A 16,946-nucleotide genomic window follows, 5' to 3' on the forward strand; every position below is an offset into this window, starting at 1 on the left:
TGAATATATGCATATATAACGTGAGTTTAAAATAAGGGGTTTTTTAAATACCATTTTTATGCATTTTTTACATACATAAGGGTGTCATATAAAGGGGTTACTTACACATTGAATAGAAAAGGGTTGTGTTTTATTCAAGAAAAATTCACAGATTAGGATATTTATAAATAGGCCACGAACTCACGTTATATAGAGAATATATATATAGTGAACCCCCCGTGTAATATTTCTGTTGAAAAATATTACTAGTCCGACTTTCCACACCCCGCTTGAAACTCATGAAAATGTCAATTCCGGCATTGGAGTTACCGACAGTGCAATCTATAAACCGTACGTGAGGAATCATGACCTCCCCATTGGCAAATCTGGACCGAGGTTCAAAAACCCGCATACCGCAGGTGAACTCCCTCTTGGGAGGAGGTCAAGAGGATAATGATGGGATTATTGCAATTTTTTTTATTTACCTTCCCTCAGCTGATGCGTGGTTGAGGGAAGGGGATGGGCCATTATGGGCAACTGAGGAGGTGGAAGGGAAGAAGCCATGCGAGGGGCCATGTAGGGGGGAGGTCCTCTCTCCCCCGAGACTATAAAAAACCCCCCTTTGGGAGGGGGGGTAGGGGAGGTGTAAAAGAGGAGATTGCGCCATATTGTGGAGGCATTGAAGCTGTCGTTGTGCTGCGTGGAGGAGGAAGGAGCTGCTGTAGTCCGTGGAGCTGCTGTGCAATTTAGAACGCCACCGCTTGAGGCCTGAGGCCGCTGCTGCCATCGCCAAAAGCCACCATCAAGCCTCCAAGTCGCCGTCTCCACGCCGCCACATGCTACCCAGAAGCTTCGAAGAGGGCTTCTCTAAGCCCCCCTTCCCGTGGATTCCCCATAACGCCCATTTTATCCCCAGAATTTAAGGCCCCTTCATATTGGATCTTCACAAGTTCATTTCACCCTCGGGATTTTTAAGTCCCCGTCGCTTTGGATCCCACACAAGCCATTCCCTAGGCCGGTTTTAAAGCCCTTCCCTTTAGATCCTCAATAAGCCCATCTCGGGCTTTGAAGCAAAGGAAACTACTAAGGCCCTAGGCTCGTTCCTTGTAGAGAAGAAGAGGGTTTATTTAAGCCCCTTTTCCAAGAATCTTTACCCCAGGATTTTGAAGAAATTAAGCATAAAGGCCTTTCCACCAATCAACCATAAGGCCCTAGGCTTGGGATTTAGAGTTCCCTTTTTTCGCAAGGCTCACAAAACCCTTCCTAAAACCGAAATTCAAGGTGAAGAATAGCTCTCAAGCTTCCGTTGTCCAAGGGCCCACACAAGAACTCTAAGGCCTCCCAAAGACAAATTCCGCAAGTCAGAACTTCAGTCAAGGAAGCCATACCTCAAAGGGAATTGCACGTACGAGGGAGATAGGCCAAGATCATAAGACTGCGAGCCAAGGCAAGAAGTCCGAAATCCACGAAGGCTAACCAGAAGTCAAATCCATGATGGCCCCTAAAAAGTCACAAGGTGCAACCGCAGGAGGATCATCTACCAATATTCATGTGGATATTTCACCGAACCTACAAGCCCAGGTTTTCTTCCTATTTTTGATTTATGTCGAAGTATTGCAATTATGCATGGTTGTTTCATGGAATTAGGATGCACTCATGCTTGTCAAACCCACCTAGTTTGATGTGACTGAATTACATTGGCTATTTTTAAAAGAAGTAACTCATGATTGAAGGTTGGTCATTTGTATTTTGCAATGGAACAAACGAAAAAAGAACGTAAGATGTCTGTGCATTCTTAACAAGTTGTTTTTGTGCATTGCAAAGTAACGAATTTAGATCAAATAATGACTATCATTACAAAGTCGAAATTATTGTAGTACACCTTTGATTATGCACAAAAAGATTAAATTGCATGTCGCAATTCTAGATAAATGTTCTTCGTAATGATTCATTAAAAAGTTGCTATCAACCATAGGAAAACGGCAAAGCATGGAAAGATTCTAAAGTTGCGTGAAGTAGATTAACTCTGGCTTCAATTAGCATAAATATCATTTAAACTACATAGTAATTAGGAAAGGTTGCATAATGCCCATTCGTCATATAAATAAATTCATTCCGAAATGTAGTTAGGGAAAGGTTCGTTTTAACGTGAAACCCTAAAAGCTTAGTGGCATGAATCGTGAATCCATGTCCTGGTAGGATCAATGGAAATTATGTCGTAACTTAACATGCGCTTTGATCTTAACAAGAAAAGTTAGGGTTTGTAAATCTAATCATATGTAGAGGCAATCAATCGTGTGCTTACAAGAATGGTATTGTAATGCAACTAGTTTTTTCCCTCTTTGATCAATACAATATCTTTAGGAGTAGCTCGTCCTTGTCGTAAGACAAGTAAAGTGGTTTACCCAAAACACCTAAACCGCAAAGGATTCACTTAGGATGGTTAAATCGATACAATATACTCCAAGTGCTAACTAGGGTTTAGCATGTTAAGGACTTGACCTAGTGGCACTTATTGCCAAGTCGAAACTCTCATACCCTAAAGTCCTGCCCACATTCATGGAATGTAGGGACAATTGGACGTACTTGCAAGAAATGAATTAGGGTTTCTGCCCTAAAGATCACTTGTTAAAAAGATGAAACTCGCATTGAGTTGGAACCCTAGGACCGATGATGTCGGCCTAGTGCAATCGGGAATGGATTGGATATGAAACACCCTAAACCCTGTTTCTTATCTAATCATGACTTCATGATTAGAAGACGCCATTCGATGGGTGAAATAGTCCCATGGATTAGATGCAACACTTGTGCAACAAGCTGCAACGTCGCATGATCTTGTGGTTTGATCACAAGAGAATCTCTAATTCCTTGGAATGAGATTGGTAGATTCTTGCACAAGTTTATCTTGCAAGAGGATGAGTAGTCTTCCTAATATAGCACCTTTCTTGGGAAAAGTGACCAAGATAAGGGAATTAGATATTTGCTTGGAGGCAAAGGACCAACCAATATTTTGGAGCAACATATTTACTGTTAATAGAACTTAAGGTATTGGTTAAGTTGGGTTAATAGGGTAACGGCCCTAACCCAAGGACATAAGGGTTAACAAACAAACCCTTGGGAATCTTGTTGAGTCGCAATGGATCCCGGATCGAACGCTAGATGCATTCGGAGAGAAGGATTCACTCCTTAGCAGTTGGCCAAATAACGACCACGGGATATGATTGTGCTTGTAATAGTTTAGAGAGCACTGTTTGATTTGTTTTCTCAAGGTACTAAAGGATGAAAAGATATCTAATGCTTCAGGTTGAAAGCTTGAAGGGAGAGGCAGCCTTAGTTACCCCCGATTGTCTGCCTGACCCTAACCAACAGGATTGTTAGCCGCGCTCGGAAGGTGGACTGAACCCGCCACGTGAGGTCTCTCCATTGAGAGCTACTTCGAGTAGGAGGATGCTTGGGTTCCAGGGGGCTCTGGCCATAAATCCCTCGCCTTCCAGGCCGTGCACAAGAGGCCAACATGACTCAGGATTGAATCTCGAGGCCCGTATACTAGTCTACGGGCGGAATCTTGGATTAGTAATCCTTGTGGATTGCTAGATAGCCTTCGGGCGGATTATGGATAAGCCTGCAGGCCGGAATTTATGAATGTATTCCAAAGATAAAAATGATAACCTGTTGAAAAGGAACTTGTTTGACACTGCTTTTCTATGTCAAGTGCTAAGATTACATGAAGGAACCGGTGCCTAACGGGCTAATTAAGGAAGCTTCTTGATGCATGTCCAACTAAATGTGGTAGGTAATTAGACAACTAAAACAACTTGAGGAAAGTGCGGTGGATGTGGCCATGGGTTCGTCATATGGATGGGTGGTTCTGGTTGGCCGGGAACTTTTCTCAATCATGATGGGCAACAAGGAGATCTTCTCAAAGGAAACGAATAGCAAGGGCACTGACCTAGAGTCTAGGTTATAATAATCCCGATTTACGTTGTTTTAGGGGAACGGAATGGGACTATGCCTTATAGTAGGGTGGAGCCCCGAGAGGAACACCAAGGTTGAATGTCAACGGCACGTCCACGGTGGTTGTCAGCGCTGGAGGAACCAAGGCATCTTCTCGACGCACGTCCTTCATGGAAGGGACAACACGGCAGCACCCAGGGAGGTAACTGATGGAAGAAATCGCAGGAAATTCGTCGATGATGAGGGATACTACACTCAACTCACAGTCACTCAATTGGAATGAAAGAACAGTCACTCGGCCCATGACTAATATCACTCGAGGAAGAATGATTAAAACCCATATCTCATACCCGGTTGAGGAATCGACAAGGGGGAAATGGTGCAGAGGGAGTAGGCCAGGGTGCATATTTGATGGTGCATTAGTGCGTCCAACCCGTCTGGCATAAGTGCAAAGAGGAAGGCAAGGGAGCCTTACAGTGCAGTGCACAGAACAGGGTGATGTGACTCGTCATGATGGTAAAAACCCATCCCGTGGGTGCATAGGGAAACAGGAACATACCTGACTCCAAGTGTCGTAACGTCCCTCAATCTCGCCTCTCGGTAATTGATTGAAGAAACTCCAGTTACACTCATCCCACCCTCTGTCTCACGCTCTGTTGATAGATACAAGAGGGCAGCCTTTTCCTGAAACCCATTGATGTAATCCTCACAGTCACTTGTGCAAAGATTGTATGCCTTGTGCGCATTTGATGGTGCAACTGTGCATCCCGCCCTGTGCCGGCATACAGTGCGAGAAGGAAGGCCAGGGAGCCTTATGGTGCAGTGCACAGAAACAAATCGTGCTTTGTGCTTTGAGAGGCCCATCCCGTGCGTGCAACACTTCATTCACACTTCTCACCTCTCATTTGATTTGAAGAGAAAAGACTGGTCTCTCGCCCCACCCTCTGTCTCACTCGTTGTTGATAGATACAGGAGGGCAACCATACTCATTTCCCCATCCGGTTAGGATGAAAGCTCACATCACTCAAGGGGTTGTCGATGAAGATCGCGTCATCAGTTGTTGAAGAGGCGTACCCAGGGAGGTAGCCATCAAATCAAACATTGTGTTGGATAGGAACATGTCGTCTGCTAGAGGACAGTTAGTCACTTTGCAAAGAGACCCATGACACAGCGTACCAAGGGAGGCAGCGTCGGAATTGGATCCTAGGGATATCAATTAATGAATCCACTTTCTGGACTGCTGGGTGTTACCACCTTTCCCACAGCCAGCTTCTCGCCCAAGGGTGTTTACCACCTTTTCTTGGAACGAGGCCTGCTATGACAGGGAATTGCTTCCTTTTCTCTCATAACAGATTTTTTTTTTTTTTTCTTTTTTTTCTATTCCCGAGGGTGTTTCCACCTTTTCTCGAAGGATAGGTCGGCATGACAGGGATCTAAGTCCTTTTCTCCCATGACCGATATGTTTTGTTTTGTTTTTTTTTTCTTTTTCTCTTTTCTTCAAATTGAACAAGGGAATGGTAGAAAGACCATGTGTCAGAACCCACCTCGCCACTGTCGCTGGTGGAAAATAGAGGATAAGAGATCAAGGCTGGAAGGGGGGTTTGAGGGGACAGAGGGTTGCGTCCACTTCATCAGGAGTGATTGAAGAACGGCTATCAGAAGTAGCATCATAACAAGTACAGTGCCACGCCAACGAGGGAAAAGATCAAGTGGCCGTAATTGTCAAGATCCCCAAGGAGGGAAGTACTTCTTCAGGCGATATCCATTGATCAGAAAGGGATCATCAGAGGCATCAACGGTCTGCACTTGGACAGAACCGTTCGGGTTGACGGCAAGTACCTTATAGGGGCCCATCCACCGCTGTTGAAGCTTGCCAGGAAACTTGCCAAAGCGTGAACCATAGGCTAGGACCAAATCACCTTCTTTGAACTCCTTGTGCTTGATGAAGCTGTCATGGTAAGCCTTACGTCGAGCTTGCGTGGCTTCCATGCACTGTAGAGCCATCCGACGAATTTCGTCCAAACATTCCAGGTGCAGGAGACGGCGTTGCAGTGAATCGTCATCCCCCAAACGCTCTTTGATCGCCACTCTCAAAGAGGGTAGTTCCAGTTCAACATGAAAAACTACTTCTGTACCATACACCAGCTGGAAAGGTGTCTGTCCCGTTGCTGCTTTATGAGAGGTTATGTACGCCCAGAGGGCCTCTGTAAGTCGATCGTCCCAATCACGACGATGTGCAGCAATTGTTCTTGTCAGAATCGAGCAGAGGATGTGATTCGTGACTTCGACTTGGCCGTTGGCTCTGGGGTAATAAGGAGTGGACTTGCGATGGCGGATCTTATACAACTCTGTCAACTCTTCCATGACTTTGTTAAGGAAATGAGTGCCTCTGTCACTTACCAGCTCTAAGGGACTGCCAAAACGGGTGATGATATTCTCGTACATAAACAGGGCCACGCTGTTACCATCGTCCCGCTTTAGGGCTTTAGCTTCACACCACTTTGTGACATAATCTGTACATACGAGGATGTATCGGTTCTGTTTCCTTCTGGTAGGAGGATCGATTGGACCTACGAAGTCAATGCCCCACTTCTCAAACGGCTTCAACGGAAGGATAGGTTGCAATGGCATGGCACTTGTCTTGGTGGGTTTCCCCATTCTTTGACAAGCATCACATCTTTTACAGTAATCATAGGAATCTTTGTGGATGGTAGGCCACCAATATCCCGCTAGCAGAGCCTTCCTGGCTGTAGCTTCTCCTGCAAAGTGACCTCCACATGGCTCATCGTGGCAAGCCTTCAGAACAATCCCAATCTCATCTCCTGCAACACATCTTCTGAGCACTTCATCTTTGCCCTTCTTGTACAGTGCACCGCCGAGCAGGGTGTAGGGGGCTGATTCTAGCATGAGCTTCTTCCTTTCCCGACTAGAAATACCAGGAGGGTACTGTTGGGTTGCTAGCAGATTGGCAATGTCCGCATACCAGGGAGTGACAGTTTCTACCAAGAATAGGGAAGCATCAGGGAGGTCTGGATCATCCTACTCCTCGTCTGCAGTTTGTGGGATACGCGACAGATGATCAGCCAGAACATGGGAACGACCAGGCTTAGTAATCACCTCAAAGTCGAACTCCTGGAATAAAAGGAGCCATCTCATCATTCGTCCTTTCACATCTGCTTTGTTCATTAAGAAGGACAGGGCCTCATGATCCACATAAAATTTAAAGTGGGTAGATAGGAGGTAATGGCGGAACTTCTCTAGGGCAAACACCATTGCCAAGCACTCCAGCTCGGTCACTGTATAGTTCCGTTCCCTATCAGTGACTTTTTGGCTTGCGTAATAGATCGGTTGATCCAGCTTCGATGAGCCCTTCTTGCATAGGACTGCGCCTAAGCCTTCAATTGATGCATCAGTGTGTACATGGAACTCTTTCGTCCAATCAGGAGGTTGTAGAATGGGTGCCTCTATCAGACACTGCTTCAGAGTGTGAAAGGCTTTGTCACATTCTTCTGTCCAAGTAAACTCTGCATCTTTCCTCAGGAGCTTGTGCAAGGAGGTTGCCTTTGTCGCAAAATGGGCTATGAACCTTCTGTAGTAACCCACATGGCCTAGGAATCCCCTCAACTGTTTGAGGTTGGTGGGTGCTGCCAGAGCTGCAATCTTTTCGATCTTTGCAGGGTCTATTGATATCCCTTGTGCAGAGACAATGTGGCCCAACAGCACTCCAGAAGAGACCCCAAAGATGCATTTGTCGGGGTTGAGGGAAATCCCATACTCCCGGCATCGGTCAAAGCATTGTTCCAGGTGGTCCCAGTGTTCACTGATCAAACTATAAACACAGAAGTCATCCAAATATACTTCAATAAAGTCATGCAGATGATTCTGAAATGCAGCCATCATGACTCGTTGGAAAGTAGCAGGGGCATTGCAGAGCCCAAATGGCATCACTTGATAAGCGTAGGTCCCCCATTCTGTGGTGAAGGTTGTTTTGGATTGGTTTTCTTCTGCGATTTGGACTTGGTTGTATCCACTGAATCCATCCAGAAGGGAATAAAGCTCATGTCCTGCCACTGTGTCCAACAGTTGGTCTGTGAAAGGGATTGGAAAGTGATCCTTCTTTGTCTTGGAATTAAGCTTTCGAAAATCCACACATATTCGCAATTTGCCATTCTTCTTTGGTACAACCACGATGGGTGAAACCCATTCACTATTTGCCACTGGATAGATGAACTCGGCTTCCAGAAGCTTCAGCAGCTCCGCTTTCACCAATGTGGAATAATTCGGGTTCATTCAACCCATTTCAAACTCTCACAAACCATTCAATAAACTTTCACAATATCTCATTCTTCATTAATCAATACTTCATCCCTCCTTACAGAAGACAATCAGAACAAAACAGACCAAAACAGAGCAAAACAGAAGGTATACAGAACCATTCAGAACCTATCAGAACATCACAGAACCATCAACAAACATCATGAACTTCCAAAACACAATCAATATCATCCAAAACACTCTCAAACCACTTCCAAATCAACCAATCATCCCATAAAATCAACCATTCAGCTCTCAAAAACAACAAAAATCAGCCAAAAAAACAAGTCATGTCAACACTCAACATATCCCCACAGTTAATAAGGAAGCGTCCTCGCGACCCAGGAAAAAGGGAATACAAGTTCATAGAAAAGCTCAACTTTGATCTTCAATATCTTTGCAAAAAGAATCCATCCACCACGACCCCAACTTATAACCTGTTTCTGATATAAAAATACAAAGAAAGGAAAACTCTTTTGAAATTAACACCTCTTATCAAACTAAAAATCACCACAAATTTGTAAAGGATATAAGAGTTTGCTTCTTCTTCATCAGCATCAGCTTCAACTCTCCAACCACGACCCCATCTCGACAAATCTCCAAAACATAGCTCGTACACGAAATCCAATAGGAAACCACCACGTTCGTTTGACATAAATGAACTCACAACACAAACACTAATATACAACACAACCATTTGAATGACTTCTTCAAAAAGAGAGTTTTGCATTAAAAAGCTTTCACCATACATTGGAAAGGTATCAATGAAGATGATCCCTCTTAAAAGATTGATGTTGTCGGAATCGATCCATAGATAAGGATTCATCTACAAAGTTTTTAGGAGGATTTTGGAAAAATTGGAGACAGCACATCCTTTCCAACAGGACCAAGTATCTGCTAGGCAAACAGAGGGCATGAAAATACAGTATCTCTAACTGTTGGGAATCAATGCTAACATTGACATTCATGCACAACTTTGGAATAGGCTTTGAATCAGTATGAGAGTGCCTATGCATATACGCCAGGTACCAAGCAAAGTGAGCAGTTAATCTCACTGAGGGATCTGCAGACTGTGAATATTGTTGGGCAAAATGAACATAGTTTTGATAAGCTTGACTTGAAACTGTCCATTCCCCTGGAATTACTGGCCAATTAATCTGCGGTCCTGTAAGGCAATCATCCGAACTCCATCCCCTTCTTCTGGAAATCTGAGTATCAAAACTGTCACACTCACTAACCAACTGAGGTGGTTGAGATATGGAAGTGTAAGGAGAGGGTAGTGGAATAAGGGAAAGTGGATGTAGGGAAGGATAAGAAAAATCATAAAAGGAAGAAAAGGTTAAAGAAGGAGTGGCAGAAATTTGTAAGGAATCACTAAGAAACGGTGTTAACTGATAAATAGGAAATGTGGAGGGTACATTAATGAGGGGTGAAGGACAGGGTGGAGAAGGGGAAAATACCCTATCCTCAATAAAGGAACAGTAAGTGAAAATAGGAATTTGAGGGAAATTGGAAGGTTGGAAAAGAAGTGGTAAAATTACTGTGGAATTAGTTTGACAAAGGGAAATATATATAGCATAGCGGTGAGCCAATTGTTGGTAATATAGGAGAGTAGGAACAGAAGGTCCTAAAAGAGATCGTCTATGATAGGCATCAAAGAAGGTAGCATCAAATGGATTATGTTTGGAAAGATAGGTTAAGAGATCCATCCTCAGTTGGTTAGTACTTTGGACAAAGGTAGGAGCTGTGTTTTGTCTTTGATTTAGGACCACCGAATCAATCATGGGATGCCACGAATTATCCTGACAATCAGCTACTTTGGAGGAATAACTCTGAAACATATCAGCTATGCGCAACTCCAAATGATTGACATATAGAACAGCCTGTAAGACCACATCCCCCACATACCATGCCATATCTACCTCATCTGGAATTAACAAATCTCCTCGGAGATACATGTATGACATCAACATGGTATCTGGCATGACAGAATCTTCAAAGAGCATTCTAACTACCTCTGTCAACAACTCAGCAGACCAAACCCCACTCCAGCCATCCTCTGGAAAAGGTAAATCCATTGTGGAAAGCTTCATATAGAAGACCAACTTCTGCAAGTGGTAGTGGACAAAGAAAGAATGGTCTGGTAGGACAAAGTTCTGAAATTGTTCAAAGGTAGACCATAACAAGTCCATTCTGGACTGCAATCTTTCCACTTTGTCTTGGAATAGAGGGCATAAAGTAGCCTGTCTCTGTAGGGCAGCCAAATCCTGCTGTGAAAGAGAAGGAATTAATGAAACAGGAGGACTTGGAGGAACAAAGCGGGACTTTGCAAGCTGATCTTGCAACTGCTGGATTTGGGAGGCTTGGTTGGCCACTGTGTCATTAGCAGTCTGTAAAGCTGAAAGCTTGTCATCTAAGAGAACTTGGAATTCTTTCGCTTCGCTGGACATCCTCTCCTTCTCGGCTGAAAGGCTAGTAACCTGTGACTGAGCCTCGAATAACTGGGTCTTCAATGAAGAAATCTCATCGCTTTGAGTGGCAACCAGTTGGGTTTGTTGTTCCATTTGCTTAAATAGATCTGCTAGGGTATCCTTAGCAGAAGCTAACTCAGATGTTGCCTTATGCAACTGGTCTTTGGACTGCATGAGCTCTTCATAGAAAGATGCGTACAGCTGTTGAACACAGGCTGTCACTGACAACTCAATGGAACTTTGAATATCCTTGCAGAGGAAAGGAATGGCATCTCTTGAGACGAGACTGTTCAGGGAGGGAACTGAGATCTCCAAGGATACTTCTCTATGTGCTCTGAACAGGTTATTGCAAGTGAGATACCCAGGGAGTTCACTGCCAGAAGTAGCAGGGATAGGCACTGAGGGAAGTACATCAGGGGCTTTGTCCGCTACCCTCTTCAAGCGTTTGCGCTGTATGACCAGGGGAGGCGGAGAATCATCATCCTCAATGTCAATAGGTGCTGACTCTTCTGAAGGTGGAGGAGGAGGTACTAGATCTGATGGAGGAGGTGGAGGCACAGTCTTCTGTAAACCCGAATAGGTCAAGAAGGCAGACAAATATGATCCATAGGTAACATTGGTAACATTACCCCTCGTGACTTTAACAAAATGCTGATCCATTTTAGTAAGGAGGTATGTGCTCCAATCAATGGCAACTCCTTTTAGCACCATCCTGGAAGCTGTGAAAAGCTCTTTGGATAAATAATGGGATGGCGTTTTGGCAGGCATGAACCTGTCCTGAAGGAACTGACAGATCGTCTTCCATACGGGATCAGTAATCATAGAAAACAAAACTCTTGAAGAGTTTATCACTTTCTTAACATCAAGGACTTCCCTTGTCTGCTTCTGCAACAGCTTGAGAATCTCTTCATTAGAGAAGAGCTGACGAGTGGTCACAAAAGGTTCTCCTTTGGAGGGTAAAGACAGAGCCTTCCCTAAGCCTCGAGATGTCAATGTCATAGACATTCCTTGGACTACGCCTGTCTTCTTGCTGTAAGAGGCCAGGAACTCATCACATAAGGACGGATCCTCTGGAAGTAATGGAAAAGGAGTGGCCACAAAAGCAGCAAGTCCTGCCTTCGTGAGGGGCTCAAAAGTAAGTAGGGACGAGTAATCCCTACTAACTAATGGGACGTACTGGATAGGGGGAAGAGCATGAGAAGGTGCCATTCAGATGGTTACACACACACACCACAAACACAGACAATCAAAGAGAATGCCTGCAAAGCAACAGACAAAAAACCAAGGATAAGAGAATTACCAATCAAAACGTGACACGACCAACTAACCCCAAGCAAACCACATCCTAGAAAAAATTTGACATGACCTCGAGACAAATGCGACCGAAAGCTTCATGCGATGCATCAGACAAACACCCTGAACCCCGTATCAGGCAATAAAAGAAAAAAAACAGCATACCGTACCCGTAACCGTAACTAAGACAGGAAACCAAAACCATACAATATCCGACACATATCAATACGACATCTGTGATAGAACCAAGAGTGGACCATGGAAAATAACACTAAGAACTACGTATACCCATCCCACGAAACGGTTCATTAAAAATGGGAATTAAGTGCAGTGAGGGGGGAATTAATTTAATGAAGGGTTGATTTTAAGCAATTATTAAAAATGGGTGAATTTTTATTAGGTGATAAACCTTAGCAAGAAAACGGCGGTTCCTTATTAGTTATTTAATTACCAATTATTAGGTTAAGCGGTGCAGTTATTCGATTCCCAGACTTCGATTCCCGACGGGGTCTCTAAATGCAATTCATTGATTATAATTTAAGGTGATGTGGAGCGCTTTTTTGCCAGCGCGTGCTCATGTGACGGCTGGTTCATTTTAATTTAAAAATTTACAGTGCCTCTGTAGCGCACGTAGCGCGTGCTAAGTGAACGGCTGGTTGATTTTAATTTAAAAAAATGTGTGTTTAGCGCGAATGCGCGTGGAAACTGTGGGTGAATTAAAGGGTTCATTTTAACAAGTAATTTGTGATTAAGGGGGAAAATAAATAAATAAAGCACATAAAATAAATACATGGAAGGGGTGTGTATGTAATGTAGGAATGCGCACGGAAGAGTTCCAGTAAAGGAAAAGTAAAGAACACTGGTGAAACAACAATGACGACACCTTAGCAGATGTGTTAAGTTGGTTTGTGTTGGTTTTTTATTTTTATTTTTTTTAAATTTTTAGTTGTGATTATTTATGTTTGAATAAATGGAAAATGAGCAAGGGAGGTGAGGGGAAATTTTTAGAATGTTTTTAGAATTTTTGAGGATTTTTTACAATTTTTAAATGAATTTTCTATATTTATTGGCAATTTAGGGGTAAATTTAGGAAATGTGGAATTTTCAGAAATTATAGGGTAGGCAATTTCCAGCAGACAAATTTCCAAAAATTGACAACTGGCAAAAGGAATTTTTAGAAATTTTTCTGAAATTTTTTAATGGAAAAATTAATGTATTAATTAATTAAGTCACCTAAATCACATTAATCACATAAGTCAATTAAACATAAGTCAATTAAGTCAGGTTAGTGGGATAAGTCAGGTTAGTCTACCTAAGTCTAGTTAAGTTAGTCAAGGTTGATTAGGTTAGTCTGGGTTAGTCTAGGGTAGACTAAGTCAATTAGGTTAGTCTGGGGTGAGTCTAGGTTAGTTAAGTTAGTCTAGGTAAGTTCTAACTAACCTAGGTGAGACTAACTAACCTAGGGTTAGTTAGTGGGGGGGAGGCTAACCTGAGCTAGGTTAGTTGACTAACTACAGTTAGGTTAGGGTTAACCTAACCCTAGTGAGGTTAGTTTTGAACCTAACCCTAGTTAAGTGATTTTTTAACCTAAGGTAGGTTAAAGGTTGACTTAGGTTAGTGTTTAATCTAACTTAGGTTAGTATGACTTAAACTAAGGTTAGAGTCTAACCTTAGTATGGTTTAGACAGAGCAGGAGGAGGAGGAGGAAGAGGAGGTGGTTTTGGTGGAGGAGGGAGAGGTACTTCGGCGGCAGTGGCGGCGAACGGCGGTCCACGCGGCGGCAACGTCGGCGAACGGTGGTCCACGCGGCGACGGCGGGCAAGAGGGAGGGAGGAGGCACTGCGGGCGGGGGGTAGCAGGCGCCGGGGGAGGAGGAGGAGAGGCTGGGGGGCTGGGGAGGAGAAGTGGCGCTGGGGGTGGGGGGAGGAGTAGAAGGCGTGGGAGAGGGAAGGAGTGGGGCTGGGAGGCGACACTGGCGGGGTGGGGGGAGGAGTAGAAGTGGGAGGGAGAGTCCGTGTGCGGAGGTGGTAGAGGGGGAGGAAGCGCGCAGGGAGGAGGGAGGAGACGGTGGAGGAAGAAGGAGTGGGGGGAAGAGAAGGAGGAGAGGGAGAAGAAGGGCTGCGGGGGGAGGCAGGACGGGGGAGTGGGGGGAGGAGAAGGAGTGGAGGGAGAAGAAGGGAAAGAAAGGGAGAGAGAACGAGTGGGGAAAGGGCGGTTGGGGGGAAGGGATGGGCAGTTGGGGGGGGAGGGGTGGGGGGGCCCATGGGGGGGGCCATGGGGTGGGCAGGTGGGGGGAAGGGTAGGGACCCCCGTCCCGCGCACATGCGCGGGGCGGGGTAAAAAAATTTGCCGTGACGGGATTGAAATGGCACCGGGAAGACGGTACGGGTTTCGCGGACACGACCAAGGCGCGTGGAGATTCGTAAAATCGAAAAAGGGCGCGTTCACGCGCAAAACGAGCGCAAGAAAAAACGGAAAAATAAAGAAAAATTAATAACTCCCAATCCGGACGTCAAAACGAAATATCGTAAAAACGAAAAGTGGGCAGGACGACAGGGGGGAAACAAGGAAAATATGGGACGGGGGTTCCGGGAGGGGTAAAGGGCGGTCACGTGCAAAAACACAAAAAATGAACTAAAAACGCAATTTAAAAATTAATATCGAAAGATCCGTTCATCGGAATGAAGTGTAGAAAAAAGGAAAACTGTGCAGAAAGATGTGCCCGACAATCCTATCACATCAAAACATAATCCCGACTGAGAGAAGACGCGTTCACATGGGAAAAACCCAAAAAACAAACCCGAAAATGGGATCGGAAATTAATATCGAACAAACCGTTCACCGGAATGACATGCAGTAAGAAGGAAAAATGTCCACAAAAAGGAGTGGCACAGGGTTATCATGTGAAAATGCAGTTCCGGCGGAAGTAGGAGGGGTTCACATGCAAAAAACTCCAAAAATACTCCCGAAAAGTCATTTAAAAATTAATAAGTAAAAATCCGGAAGTCAAAAAAGGGTGGAGGAAAAAGGAAAAAGGTAGGGGAAGGCACAGGGGAAACGGCTGTCAAATCAAATTGGAATTCCGATGCAAACAGGGCAGGTTCACATGGAAAAATGTCAAAAATACGTACGAAAAAGTCTTAAAAACCCGAAAAATTAATAACGGACAAACCATGTAGCGGAATGATGCGAAATAAAAAGGAAAAATGTTAGGGGAAAAGCGGTTGTCAGGGCTATCATGTCAGATCACGGTTCCGAAGCAAGAAAAGCGCGTTCACATGGAAAACCGGCTAAATTGCATAAAATGCTTCAAAAATTAATAACTCAAAAACCGTACACCGGAACAGGGGTAGGTAAAAAGGAAAAATGAGCAATTTGAAGGGAGGAACAGGGCTATAAGGTTGGATTTGGATTTTGGTGAACGTAGGATGCATTCACAGGACAGGACCGCAAAATCAGGGAATGAAGGAAAACTGCAAGAAAATAGCCCCAAGGGTGGGTGGAACATAACCGGGTGGGTGGGAAGGGACCCCAGGAGGGTAAAAGCAAGGCAAGGCATTCATGCATGAGCAAGATAAGGCATATGCAGAAGGGTATGCAATGTAGACGCGCAGGGACGCGTCCCCACACTTAAGACCTTAACGGATAGGGTTAACCGAACAACAGGGACCTAGGACCACGCCACAGACCATCCACTAACTTCCCCACACTTAAAACATGAACATCACTAAGAAACAGAAGTTGTAGGGTTAGAAAAACTTAGCCCGTTTCGTCAAGAATCAAGGTTGAATGTCAACGGCACGTCCACGGTGGTTGTCAGCGCTGGAGGAACCAAGGCATCTTCTCGGCGCACGTCCTTCATGGAAGGGACAACGTGGCAGCACCCAGGGAGGTAACTGATGGAAGGAATCACAGGAAATTCGTCGATGATGAGGGATACTACACTCAACTCACAGTCACTCAATTGGAATGAAAGAACAGTCACTCGCCCCATGACTAATATCACTCGAGGAAGAATGATTAAAACCCATATCTCATACTCGGTTGAGGAATCGACAAGGGGGAAATGATGTAGAGGGAGTAGGCCAGGGTGCATATTTGATGGTGCATTAGTGCGTCCAACCAGTCTGGCATAAGTGCAAAGAGGAAGGCAAGGGAGCCTTACAGTGCAGTGCATAGAACAGGGTGATGTGTCTTGTGATGACGGTAAAAACCCATCCCGTGGGTGCATAGGGAAACATGAACATACCTGACTCCAAGTGTCGTAACGTCCCTCAATCTCGCCTCTCGGTAATTGATTGAAGAAACTCCAGTTACACTCATCCCACCCTCTGTCTCACGCTCTGTTGATAGATACAGGAGGGCAGCCTTTTCCTGAAACCCATTGATGTAATCCTCACAGTCACTTGTGCAAAGATTGTATGCCTTGTGCGCATTTGATGGTGCAACTGTGCATCCCGCCCTGTGCCGGCATACAGTGCGAGAAGGAAGGCCAGGGAGCCTTATGGTGCAGTGCACAGAAACAAATCGTGCTTTGTGCTTTGAGAGGCCCATCCCGTGCGTGCAACACTTCATTCACACTTCTCACCTCTCATTTGATTTGAAGGGAAAAGACTGGTCTCTCGCCCCACCCTCTGTCTCACTCGTTGTTGATAGATACAGGAGGGCAACCATACTCACTTCCCCATCCGGTTAGGATGAAAGCTCACATCACTCAAGGGGTTGTCGATGAAGATCGTGTCATCAGTTGTTGAAGAGGCGTACCCAGGGAGGTAGCCATCAAAAATCAAACATTGTGTTGGATAGGAACATGTCGTCTGCTAGAGGACAGTTAGTCACTTTGCAAAGAGACCCATGACACAGCGTACCAAGGGAGGCAGCGTCGGAATTGGATCCTAGGGATATCAATTAATGAATCCACTTTCTGGACTGCTG

Source organism: Lygodium microphyllum, chromosome 24, assembly GCF_053477565.2.
Source record: "Lygodium microphyllum isolate KBCC chromosome 24, Lygodium_microphyllum_v1.1.10, whole genome shotgun sequence".
NCBI classification, from domain to species: Eukaryota; Viridiplantae; Streptophyta; class Polypodiopsida; order Schizaeales; family Lygodiaceae; genus Lygodium; species Lygodium microphyllum.